The 13307-nt window shown below is 42.1% G+C and overlaps 1 pseudogene; it reads right to left on the minus strand.

Annotated features, from left to right (window-relative positions):
• Positions 1-10503: 10503 nt before the first annotated feature.
• On the minus strand, positions 10504-12291 carry LOC112925225 (importin subunit alpha-1-like; annotated as a pseudogene).
• Positions 12292-13307: the final 1016 nt, after the last annotated feature.

The raw sequence follows: 13307 nt of genomic DNA on the forward strand, positions 1-13307 counted from the left end.
AATATTTCTCTTCTTAGGGATGACTTGACATATATCAAGGATGAAGGATGGCTGGAAATAGGCCCTGAAGCTTTTCCATGGAACTATCTATAAGGCCAGAAGCCCTCACATACAAAAGAGCTCCAGAATATCCCATACATACTAAGAATTACTCCAAGCAACTAGATGAATAGGTTCCAAACCAACACTTATACACAAAAAGACAGATTATGGGCAGCCCTGGTGGCTCAGTGGTTTAGCGCTGCCTTTGGTCCAGGACGTGATCCTGGAGACCTGGGATCGAGTCCCATGTCGGGTTCCCTGCATGGAGCCTGCTTCTCTCTCTGCCTCTCTGCCTCTCTCTCTCTCTTTCCCTCTGTGTCTCATGAACAAATAAATAAAATCTTTAAAAATTAAAAAAATAAATACAAAATTTAAAAAAATGATAGGTTCTTTTTCTTCAGCAGTTATTACCAATCATTATCAACTGTCTCACTTAATATAAACCCTAAGGTTTTCTTAAAGCAAACACCTAAAAAATATTTTTAATTTTTAATGAGTCAGCTTAAAACATAGTAGTCCAAACATGTATGTAAGTGCTGTGAGTCTACTCTTTGAAAACAATAGATCCAGCAGCTGGGATGAAACTGAAACAGAAAATTCACCGAGCATTAATATTAGAAGGAAGATGTAACTTGAAAGAAGAGAGTACACATTTCAGAACATTTCAATGAAATGCAATTTATCTTACTAATTTCAGTTTGAGATTAGCTAGAGGTATTCAATTTGGGATAAGAAAAGTTGATCCACTTGAAAAAAATAGTAATTAAAAGGTTCAGATAAAAATGTGGTCTCAAGACACAGATAACAGCTACAGTTAAGAACAACTAAAGATTTAAAACAATGAAATCAGGAGGGAGGGGCAAGATGGTGGAAGAGTAGGGTCCCCAAGTCACCTGTCCCCACCAAAATACCTAGATAACCTTCAAATCATCCTGAAAATCTACGAATTCGGCCTGAGATTTATTTTTTTATTTTTATTTTTTAAAGATTTATTTATTTATTTTTATTTATGATAGACACAGAGAGAGAAAGAGGCAGAGACACAGGAGGAGGGAGAAGCAGGCTCTAAGCCGGGAGCCCGATGTGGGACTCGATCCCGGGACTCCAGGATCGCGCCCTGGGCCAAAGGCAGGCGCCAAACCGCTGAGCCACCCAGGGATCCCCTGGCCTGAGATTTAAGGAGAGACCAACTGGAAGGCTACAGTGAGAAGAGTTCGTGCTTCTATCGAGGTAGGAAGACGGGGAAAAAGAAATAAAGAAACAAAAGGCCTCCAAGGGGGAGGGGCCCCGCGAGGAGCCGGGCTGAGGCCGGGGCGAGTGTCCCCAGGACAGGAGAGCCCCGTCCCGGAGAAGCAGGAGCTGCACCAACCTTCCCGGGTGGAAAGGGGCCCGCAGGGAGTCAGAGCAGGACCCAGGAGGGCGGGGATGCCCTCGGGCTCCCTGGGACACTAACAGACACCTGCGCCCCGGGGAGAGTGCGCTGAGCTCCCTAAGGGCTACAGCGCGCACGGCGGGACCCGGAGCAGCTCGGAGGGGCTCGGGCGGCGGCTCCGTGGAGGGGGCTGCGCGGCGGCAGGAGCGCGAATCCAACAGCTCAGGCCCCGGAGCACAGGGCGCCGGGACACAGCCCAGGATCCAGCCTCCCCCGGGACAGGCAGAGGCCGGGAGGGCCCAGGACAGCAAGGACGTTCCTGCCCGGAGCTGAGCAGATCAGCGGCCCCGCCCCGGAGCCTCCAGGCCCTGCAGAAGGAGAGCTCTGGAGCTACTGCAGGAGCTGACTCCAGAGCTCCAGAGCTGGCCCCGCGACTGGGGTTGTTCCTCCAGGGGCCTCACGGGGTAAACAACCCCCACTGAGCCCTGCACCAGGCAGGGGGCAGAGCAGCTCCCCCAAGTGCTAACACCTGAAAATCAGCACAGCAGGCCCCTCCCCCAGAAGACCAGCGAGACGGACAAGTTCCAGGGGAAGTCAAGGGACTCAAAGTATACAGAATCAGAAGATACTCCCCCGTGTTTTATTTTGTTTTGTTTTGTTTTTTGCTTTTTGATTTGTTCGCTTCCCCCACCCCTTTTTTTCCCTTTCTTTTTCTTTCTCTTTTTTTTTCTTCCTTTTTTCTTTTTCTCTTTTCTTTCCTTTTTCTCTCCTCTCTTTTTCTCCTTTTCCCAATACAACTTGTTTTTGGCCACTCTGCATTGAGCAAAATGACTAGAAGGAAAACCTCACCTCAAAAGAAAGAATCAGAAACAGTCCTCTCTCCCACAAAGCTACAAAATCTGGATTACAATTCAATGTCAGAAAGCCAATTCAGAAGCACTATTATACAGCTACTGGTGGCTCTAGAAAAAAGCATAAAGGACTCAAGAGACTTCATGATTGCAGAATTTAGATCCAATCAGGCAGAAATTAAAAATCAATTGAATGAAATGCAATCCAAACTAGAAGTCCTAGCGACGAGGGTTAACGAGGTGAAAGAACGGGTGAGTGACATAGAAGACAAGTTGATGGCAAAGAGGGAAACTGAGGAAAAAAGAGACAATTAATTAAGAGACCATGAAGATAGATTAAGGGAAATAAACGACAGCCTGAGGAAGAAAAACCTACGTTTAACTGGGGCTCCCGAGGGCACCGAAAGGGACAGAGGGCCAGAATATGTATTTGAACAAATCCTAGCTGAAAACTTTCCTAATCTGGGAAGGGAAACAGGCATTCAGATCCAGGAAATAGAGAGATCCTCCCACCCCTAAAATCAATAAAAACCGTTCAACACCTTGACATCTAATAGTTAAGCTTGCAAATTCCAAAGATAAAGAGAAGATCCTTAAAGCAGCAAGAGACAAGAAATCCCTGACTTTTATGGGGAGGAGTATTAGGGTAACAGCAGACCTCTCCACAGAGACCTGGCAGGCCAGAAAGGGCTGGCAGGATATATTCAGGGTCCTAAATGAGAAGAACATGCAACCAAGAACACTTTATCCAGCAAGGCTCTCATTCAGAATGGAAGGAGAGATAAAGAGCTTCCAAGACAGGCAGGAACTGAAAGAATATGTGACCTCCAAACCAGCTCTGCAAGAAATTTTAAGGGGGACTCTTAAAAAATTCCCCTTAAGAAAAAGTTCAGTGGAACAATCCACAAAAACAAGGACTGAATAGATATCATGATGACACTAAACTCATACCTTTCAATAGTAACTCTGAACGTGAACGGGCTTAATGACCCCATCAAAAGGCGCAGGGTTTCAGACTGGATAAAAAAGCAGGACCCATCTATTTGCTGTCTACAAGAGACTCATTTTAGACAGAAGGACACTGACAGCCTGAAAATAAAAGGTTGGAGAACCATTTACCATTCAAATGGTCCTCAAAAGAAAGCAGGGGTAGCCATCCTCCTATCAAATAAACTAAAATTTACCCCAAAGACTACAGTGAGAGATGAAGAGGGACACTATCTCATACTTAAAGGATCTATCCAACTAGAGGACTTAACAATCCTCAATATATATGCCCCGAATGTGGGAGCTGCCAAATATATCAATCAATTAATAACCAAAGTGAAGAAATACTTAGATAATAATACACTTATACTTGGTGACTTCAATCTAGCTGTTTCTATACTCGATAGGTCTCTAAGCACAACATCTCCAAAGAAACGAGAGCTTTAAATGATACACTGGACCAGATGGATTTCACAGATATCTACAGAACTTTACATCCAAACTCAATTGAATACACATTCTTCTCAAGTGCACATGGAACTTTCTCCAGAATAGACCACATACTGGGTCACAAATCGGGTCTGAACCAATACCAAAAGATTGGGATCGTCCCCTGCATATTCTCAGACAATAATGCCTTGAAATTAGAACTAAATCACAACAAGAAGTTTGGAAGGATTTCAAACACGTGGAGGTTAAGGACCATCCTGCTGAAAGATGAAAGGGTCAACCAGGAAATTAAGGAAGAATTAAAAAGATTCATGGAAACTAATGAGAATGAAGATACAACCGTTCAAAATCTTTGGGATGCAGCAAAAACAGTCCTAAGGGGGAAATACATTGCAATACAAGCATCCATTCAAAAACTGGAAAAAACTCAAATACAAAAGCTAACCTTACACATAAAGGAGCTAGAGAAGGGGATCCCTTGGTGGCACAGTGGTTTGGCGCCTGCCTTTGGCCCAGGGCGCAATCCTGGAGGCCTGGGATCGAGTCCCACGTCGGGCTCCCGGTGCATGGAGCCTGCTTCTCCCTCTGCCTGTGTCTCTGCCTCTCTCTCTGTGTGTGTGTGACTATCATAAATAAATAAAGAAAAAAAATAAAAAAAGGAGCTAGAGAAAAAACAGCAAATAGATCCTACACCCAGCAGAAGAAGAGAGTTAATAAAGATTCGAGCAGTTCTCAACAAAATCGAGACCAGAACTGTGAACAGATCAACAAAACCAGGAGTTGGTTCTTTGAAAGAATTAATAAGATAGATAAACCATTAGCCAGCCTTATTAAAAAGAAGAGATAGAAGACTCAAATTAATAAAATAATGAATGAGAAAGGAGAGATCACTACCAACACCAAGGAAATACAAATGATTTTAAAAACATATTATGAATAGCTATACGCCAATAAATTAGTCAATTTAGAAGAAATGGACGCATTCCTGGAAAGCCACAAACTACCAAAACTGGAAAAGGAAGAAATAGAAAACCTGAACAGGCCAATAACCAGGGAGGAAATTGAAGCAGTCATCAAAAACTTCCCAAGACACAAAAGTCCAGGGCCAGATGGCTTCCCAGGGGAATTCTACAAACGTTTAAATAAGAAACCATACCTATTCTACTAAAGCTCTTTGGAAATATAGAAAGAGATGGAATACTTCCAAATTCGTTCTATGAGGCCAGCATCACCTTAATTCCAAAACCAGACAAAGACCCCATCAAAAAGGAGAATTACAGACCAATACCCCTGATGAACATGGATGCAAAAATTCTCAACAAGATACTAGCCAATAGGATCCAACAATACATTAAGAAAATTATTCCCCATGACCAAGTAGGATTTATTCCCGGGACACAAGGCTGGTTCAACACTCGTAAAACAATCAATGTGATTCATCATATCAGCAAGAGAAAAACCAAGAACCATATGATCCTCTCATTAGATGCAGAGAAAGCATTTGACAAAATACAGCATCCATTCCTGATCAAAACTCTTCAGAGCGTAGGATAGAGGGAACATTCCTCAACATCTTAAAAGCCATTTACGAAAAGCCCACAGCAAATATCATTCTCAATGGGGAAGCACTGGGAGCCTTTCCCCTAAGATCAGGAACAAGACAGGGATGTCCAATCTCACCACTCCTATTCAACATAGTACTGGAAGTCCTCGCCTCAGCAATCAGACAACAAAAAGACATTAAAGGCATTCAAATTGGCAAAGAAGAAGTCAACTCTTCGTCTTCGCCAATGACATGATACTCTACATAGAAAACCCAAAAGCCTCCACCCCAAGATTGCTAGAACTCATACAGCAATTTGGTAGCATGGCAGGATACAAAATCAATGCCCAGAAGTCAGTGGCATTTCTATACACTAACAATGAGACTGAAGAAAGAGAAATTAAGGAGTCAATCCCATTGACAATTGCACCCAAAAGCATAAGATACCTAGGAATAAACCTAACCAAAGAGGTAAAGGATCTATACCCTAAAAGCTATAGAACACTTCTGAAAACAATTGAGGAAGACACAAAGAGATGGAAAAATATTCCATGCTCATGGATTGGAAGAATTAATATTGTGAAAATGTCAATGTTACCCAGGGCAATTTACACGTTTAATGCAAACCCTATCAAAATAGCATGGACTTTCTTCAGAGAGTTAGAACAAATTATCTTAAGATTTGTGTGGAATCAGAAAAGACCCTGAATAGCCAGGGGAATTTTAAAAACTAATACCATAGCTGGGGGCTTCACAATACCAGATTTCAGGTTGTACTACAAAGCTGTGGTCATCAAGACAGTGTGGTACTGGCACAAAAACAGACACATAGATCAATGGATCAGAATAGAGAACCCAGAATTGGACCCTGAACTTTATGGTCAACTAATATTCGGTAAAGGAGGAAAGACTACCCATTGGAAGAAAGACAGTTGCTTCAATAAATGGTGCTGGGAAAATTGGACATCCACATGCAGAAGAATGAAACTGGACCATTCTCTTACACCATACACAAAGATAAACTCAAAATGGATGAAAGATCTAAATGTGAGACAAGATTCTATCAAAATCCTAGAGGAGAACACAGACAACACCCTTTTTGAACTCACCCACAGTAACTTCTTGCAAGATACATCCATGAAGGCAAAAGAAACGAAAGCAAGAATGAATTATTGGGACTTCATCAAGATAAGAAGCTTTTGCACAGCAAAGGATACAGTCAACAAAACTAAAAGACAACCTACAGAATGGGAGAAGATATTTGCAAATGACCTGTCAGATAAAGGGCTAGTTTCCAAGATCTATAAAGAACTTATTAAACTTAACACCAAAGAAACAAACAATCCAGTCATGAAATGGGCAAAAGACATGAAGAGAAATCTCACAGAGGAAGACAAAGACGTGACCAACATGCACATGAGAAAATGCTCTGCATCACTTGCCATCAGGGAAATACAAATCAAAACCACAATGAGATCCCACCTCACACCAGTGAGAATGGGGAACATTAACAAGGCAGGAAACCACAAACGTTGGAGAGGATGCGGAGAAAAGGGAACCCTCCCGCACCTTTGGTGGGAATGTGAACTGGTGCAGCCACTCTGGAAAACTGTGTGGAGGTTCCTCAAAGAGTTAAAAATAGACCTGCCCTACGACACAGCAACTGCACTGTTGGGGATTTACCCCAAAGATACAGATGCAATGAAACACCGGGACACCTGCACCCGGATGTTTCTATCAGCAATGCCCACAATAGCCAAACTGAGGAAGGAGCCTCGGTGTCCATCGAAAGATGAATGGATAAAGAAGATGTGATATATGTGTAAAATGGAATATTACTCAGCCATTAGAAACGACAAATACCCACCATTTGCTTCAACGTGGATGGAACTGGAGGGTATTATGCTGAGTGAAGTAAGTCAATCGGAGAAGGACAAACAGTGTATGTTCTCATTCATTTGGGGAATATAAATAATAGTGAAAGGGAATATAAAGGAAGGGAGAAGAAATGTGTGGGAAATATCAGGAAGGGTGACAGAACATAAAGACTCCTAACTCGGGGTCCCTGGGTGGCGCAGCGGTTTAGCGCCTGCCTTTGGCCCAGGGCGCGATCCTGGAGACCAGGGATCGAATCCCACATCGGGCTCCCGGTGCATGGAGCCTGCTTCTCCCTCTGCCTGTGTCTCTGCCTCTCTCTCTCTCTCTCTCTCTCTCTCTCTCTCTATGTGACTATCATAAATAAATAAAAGTTAAGAAAAAAATAAAAAAAAAAAGACTCCTAACTCTGGGAAACGAACTAGGGGTGGTGGAAGGGGAGGAGGGCGGGGGGTGGGGGTGAATGGGCGACGGGCACTGAGGGGGGCACTTGACGGGATGAGCACTGGGTGTTATTCTGTATGTTGGTAAATTGAACACCAATAAAAAATAAATTTATTAAAAGAAATAAAACAATGAAATCAAAAACAGACTTAATGAAAATAGATTGTATGCTTGTTTTTGTGGTTAAGCTGTATAATGAGACTGTCTGTTCCCTGTATACACTTTTTCCCTGCAAACAAGTTGGGAAAGGAACTAGCTAAGCAGAGCCATAATCCTATTAAAATATAAATTCATTTTAATAAATAAAAATCATAACCTAAGTTACAAAACGTTTCGGAAATAAAAGAAAAAAGATCATCAGAATACCATTACCATAGCATATTTAATGTTTTATTTCTCGTGCTTTTCTTCCTATCTTTAAACTTTACGTACATTTTCTTTCATTCATTCATTCATTCAGTTATGCAACAGTTGAACTAAAAAGACCTTTCCCTCCTGGAGATTACATTATTAGTAGGGGGAAGCAGCAAACAAACAAAAGTACAATGGGAAAAATAAAGCAGAGTAAGGTGGATGGGCCCAAGGGATATCTTGTAATTTTTAATAGAATGGTCAGAGTGAGTTTCAGCCAGGTAACTTTTGAGCCAAAGCAGGGAGCAGGTGGGGAGGGGAGACACGGTGATATCCGGGGATCAAGGATCTAGGCAGAGGAACGGGGAGCTACCAAAGCCCCATCAGTACCAGAGCTACCAATAGCTTGCCTGGAAAGTCTGAGGAGCTCCAGCACCAGCTGGGCTAGCTCAGGTCTTCTTGAGCATCTGCTGCCAGGCTGCCACGGAGACCCAGAGACCCTATTTTCATGTGTATCACTTCATTTACTTTAATCTCTCTAATGCTTCATGTTTTGCCTTTTCCCCCCCATTTAGACCACAACAGGGTTTTGTTTTTTTTTATGACAGTGTATCCAGGCATACTGTCTAGTTAGTTACTATTAAGAATGAAACATTTTATTTTTAAAAATTTTTTTTATTTATTTATGATAGTCACACACACCCAGAGAGAGAGAGGCAGAGACACAGGCAGAGGGAGAAGCAGACTCCATGCACCGGGAGCCCGATGTGGGATTCGATCCCGGGTCTCCAGGATCGCGCCCTGGGCCAAAGGCAGGCGCCAAACCGCTGCGACACCCAGGGATCCCAAGAATGAAACATTTTAAATTGTAATTTTTAAAAAAGTGGCCATTGCTGATATATATATATGAACACTATAAATTTTAATATATGTTTTTTAAAAAAGATTTTATTTATTTATTCATGAGACACACACACACACACACACAGAGGCAGAGACACAGGCAGAGGGAGAAGCAGGCTCCATGCAGGGAGCCTGATGCAGGACCCGATCCTGGGTCCCCAGGATCAGACCCTGGGCCGAAGCTGGCACTAAACTGCTGAGCCACCTGGGCTGCCCAAATTTTAATAAATCTATTTTGTAATCACATCATTGTATTTAAATTTTTTCATGATTTTTCAACTGATTCTTTTACCATTTCAGGTTTACAAGTATGTCTGTCATTCACAAGGTATAATAATTTTATATTTTTCTTTTCTATACCTATGCATCTAATTTTTGTTTTTGTTCTTTTGTAATTGTCAAAAACTACCTATTAAATATTAATCATTATCTTGGGCTCCTTTATTTTATTCTGGATTTTTCATGAGAATATTTCTAGTAGTTGCATTTAAGTACAATGCTCATTTCTGATTTAAACCACATATTCTTCATCACTGTGAGAAAGCATCCCTACATTTCCATGTATATTTATGATTTTATTAGAGAGAGGTCACATTCCTTTTTTAATATCTATTTAGATGATTATTTTGAACAGAGAACAAAGTAAGGGTTGCTGGAAGGGAGGCAGGTGGGAGGTTGGGGTAACTGGGTGACAGGCATTAAGGAAGGCACTTATTTTTTTTAAATAAATTTATTTTTTATTGGTGTTCAATTTACCAACATACAGAATAACACCCAGTGCTCATCCCGTCAAGTGCCCCCCTCAGTGCCCGTCGCCCATTCACCCCCACCCCCTGCCCTCCTCCCCTTCCACCACCCCTAGTTCGTTTCCCAGAGTTAGGAGTCTTCATGTTCTGTCTCCCTTTCTGATATTTCCCACACATTTCTTCTCCCTTCCCTTATATTCCCTTTCACTATTATTTATATTCCCCAAATGAATGAGAACATATAATGTTTGTCCTTCTCTGATTGACTTACTTCATTCAGCATAATACAAGGAGGGCACTTATTGTGATGAACACTGGGTGTTATACACAAGTGATGAATCATTAAATTCTACCCTTGAAACTAATAATACAATATATGTTGACTAACTAGAATTTAAACATCATCTTGAAAGTGAAAAAAAAAAAAAAAACAGTTCAGTCCACTCATGGGATGTACCAATATCTAAGCATCTTCTAAAACTGAATTTCCTTTATATTCTTTTTTAAAGGGTGAAATTTAATCTTTACTTAAAGGATACTGTGATATATGAGATTCTACAAAGAAATAAGAAACCCACTGAGAGGAAGACCTTCATACAGCATGTAGAGTTTGGAACTATTCAAGGATAGTTCCTTGTAAAAATTGTGACAATAACAAAACACATTTATTTTTTCATTTTTAAAAAAATATTTTATTTATTCATTTCTGAGAGACACAGAGAGAGGAGGCAGAGACACAGGCAGAAGGAGAAGCTGGCTCCCTAAGGGGACTTGATTCCAGGACCCCTGGCTCATCTGCTAAAGGCAGGTGCTCAACCACTGAGCCACCCAGGTGTCCCAATAAAACACATTAAAAAAGACATCATAATAGAGAAATGGTAAGACAAATTTATGCTAATGTAGTACACAACAAACAATTTTTTGCTTCAGCTGTACAATCTAAAAGTTAAAGTTCCCAGAAGTGCCATCTTGAACTTGGGAGCTCTCAGATGTAGCTTCTAACACAACATTTTGATCTTCCTCTTCCTCTACAGAGAAATGGTTATAATCAAGTTTATTTTTTATTTTTTAAAGATTTTATTTATTTATTTGACAGAGAGAGAGCATGAGCAGGGAGAGCGGCAGGCAGGAAGAAGGAGAAGCAGGCTCCCCACCAAGCAAGGAGCCCGACTTGGGGCTCGATCTCATGACCCTGAGATATGACCTGAAGTCAAGAGTTGGATGCTTAACTGACTGAGCCACCCGGGTACCCCTCAGTCAAGTTTAATGAAGCTTCGTACACAGATTCGTTTTCATGGTTTTATAGAGTTTCAATTTTGTTCAAACCTCCACACTCTTCAATCATTATACTAAGTTTCTCATTTTCACCTACTTTCTCAGGAGCCTGAAAGGTACTTAAAATGGCATCCAGAATAACCAGAATATGTTTGGGATCTTTCACAGTCGAGAGGTTCATCAATGCTTCTATTATGTCACAATGAACAAGGTAAACAATCTGTTCAAATGTTCTCCCAGTTGTGTGGTTGGTCACAGCCCATACAGCTTTCTTTTGTATCTTAAAGTCTGCCTTAGAGAGACCACCAACGAGGAATGGGACTAATTCGTGATTTATAACTTGCTGTACCTGGTCCTTGGTGAGCAGCTGTGATGTTTGGCATTGTCCATATAGCTTCCTTTTGAATATTAATTTGGGGTTCATTAGCAGGCTGGGAAAGACAGCAAGTGCTCCTGCATCTATTACAACACAGATCTGATCATCTGTCCCAGTGACAGTACTTTCTATGGCTTTTAGTGTAGGAGTCACAATGGGCAATTCAGCAGCTCCTAGAAACTTCATAAGTTGGAGCACAACTCCTGTTTTCACAACCATTTCAATACATTCATTTGGGCCATTAGTAAGGTAGCAAATGACCCAGCAGGTATCTGCTAATACTTCTGGATCACCATGATGCAGAAGACAAACTAAGGTAGGAAGAATCTGCTCAACAGCATTCATCGGATGTAGGTATAAGATTCTTGTTGCAACAAAGGTTTGAAAGTATCCAGGTATGATGACGTAAATAACCACATGCTAAAGATGACATGTCGGGAATTGCAAGGAGAGCCAACAGGGGGTCAACTGCCCATACCTGATAACCAAGTCTCAGGAAACTGAACCATCACCTGCAAGGTTTCCTAGAACCCATACAGTTTGTTCACTGAGGCGGGCATGGGGAGATGCATACAGAGAAAGGAAGGTGGGGGTAACACCTCCATCTATCACAGCCTTGGTCTATTTTGATGTTCCAGAAGCAATGTTAGTGAGGGACCAAGCAGATTCAAACTGAATGGGACTATGATCAGTTCTGCCCAAGAAGAACACAAATTTTGGAAGCAAACCAGCCCAGATTATATACTGTGTATGGGGGCCTATGTTTCCCTAGAAAGTGGTTTCCTAGCAGCTTGAGTCGCCTGGAGCTGGTTTTCAAATTGTTGCTATTTATGCCTTTGACAATGTCATCAACAGACCAATTCACAGTGCCCTGGTTGTTTTCCTGCAGTGAAGTAGTGTCATCAGGATGTGAGCTTAACATTTCTCCTTATCAGCATCTGGTCATCCTTCTTAGCTTTCCTCAGCTCCGCATTAACTTCTGTTCAGCACTGCCTCATTTCTGTACTGTCTTTCCCCTTCTTCTTGAATCTGTTATGAGGAGCAGCTGGTAAATTAGCATTCTCCTTGGTGGACATGGCTATGAGACAAAGGGAGAAAGACTCAGGCTTCCACAAGGGGCCATGCAGGGGGCGCACAGGCTGCAGGGCAGCTGTTCTCAAAATGCCCGCCAGGGATCAGCCCAAAGACAGCATCAAATTTTCTTTATATTCTTGAGATGACTTTGGTCAGGAGGGGGCTTGAGATATGGTATTGGATTATAATCACTGGTGTTACATAGAAGGTGTTCACATCTGTGTGGCTGTTGTTTTCTTTGGGGAGCAGGAATCTGAGCAGCATATTAAACAATTAGGATTTTTATAGGACCCCTAGCTAGTCAAAGACAGGAACAGCATGAATGAAAGACTATCATGTTGCAGCAGAAGCCATGTGATTGAGCGCAGCCCCAGGAGCCCTTGGTGAAAAGGGCAGTGTGCACTCTCCTGGAGGCTGGGTGGGCACCGCAGGGCAGATCCCAGGCATACGGCTCAGCCACACTCTGCAAAGCACAGCTTGTGAGCATCATCAGGCCAACAAAAAGATCTTGCTCTTCTGCTGTGGAGCCACTCAAAGATTGGGTTTGGGTCTTTATGTTGTGTCAGGTTGTTACCAGCCTGGCATGATGGACCTTCTGAACAGACTTCTGAGCACACCTGGAGATGTACGATGTCTGTACAGAGCCTCCTCACCTGCAGCCCTTCAGTGGACTGTGAGTCACAATTCTTGTAGAAACAATTCTAGAGTTTTCTTAAAAGTGCTATAAAATGCTGCCTGGAGACAGGGGATGGGAAATTTTCTCCGAGGAAGTCCCTCTAGGGAGACATTTAGTTTGTTCGTGGTCATTTAACAGGTTTAAAAAATTGCTTGCAAAAACAAAGAGACAACATTTCCCCAAGATTGGAATTCCACAACAGCTCTGGCAATTATCTGTTAAATACTAAGGTCAGGGGGAGCTAAGGAATATACAAAATATTTCTTACTAAAATCTTTGGAAAGCTACCATCTCAGCCTAAATTCACTTCCTGGGGACATCATTGATGTCTCCGCCATGTTT

This window comes from Vulpes vulpes, chromosome 13 (genome assembly GCF_048418805.1).
Source record: "Vulpes vulpes isolate BD-2025 chromosome 13, VulVul3, whole genome shotgun sequence".
Lineage (NCBI taxonomy): Eukaryota > Metazoa > Chordata > Mammalia > Carnivora > Canidae > Vulpes > Vulpes vulpes.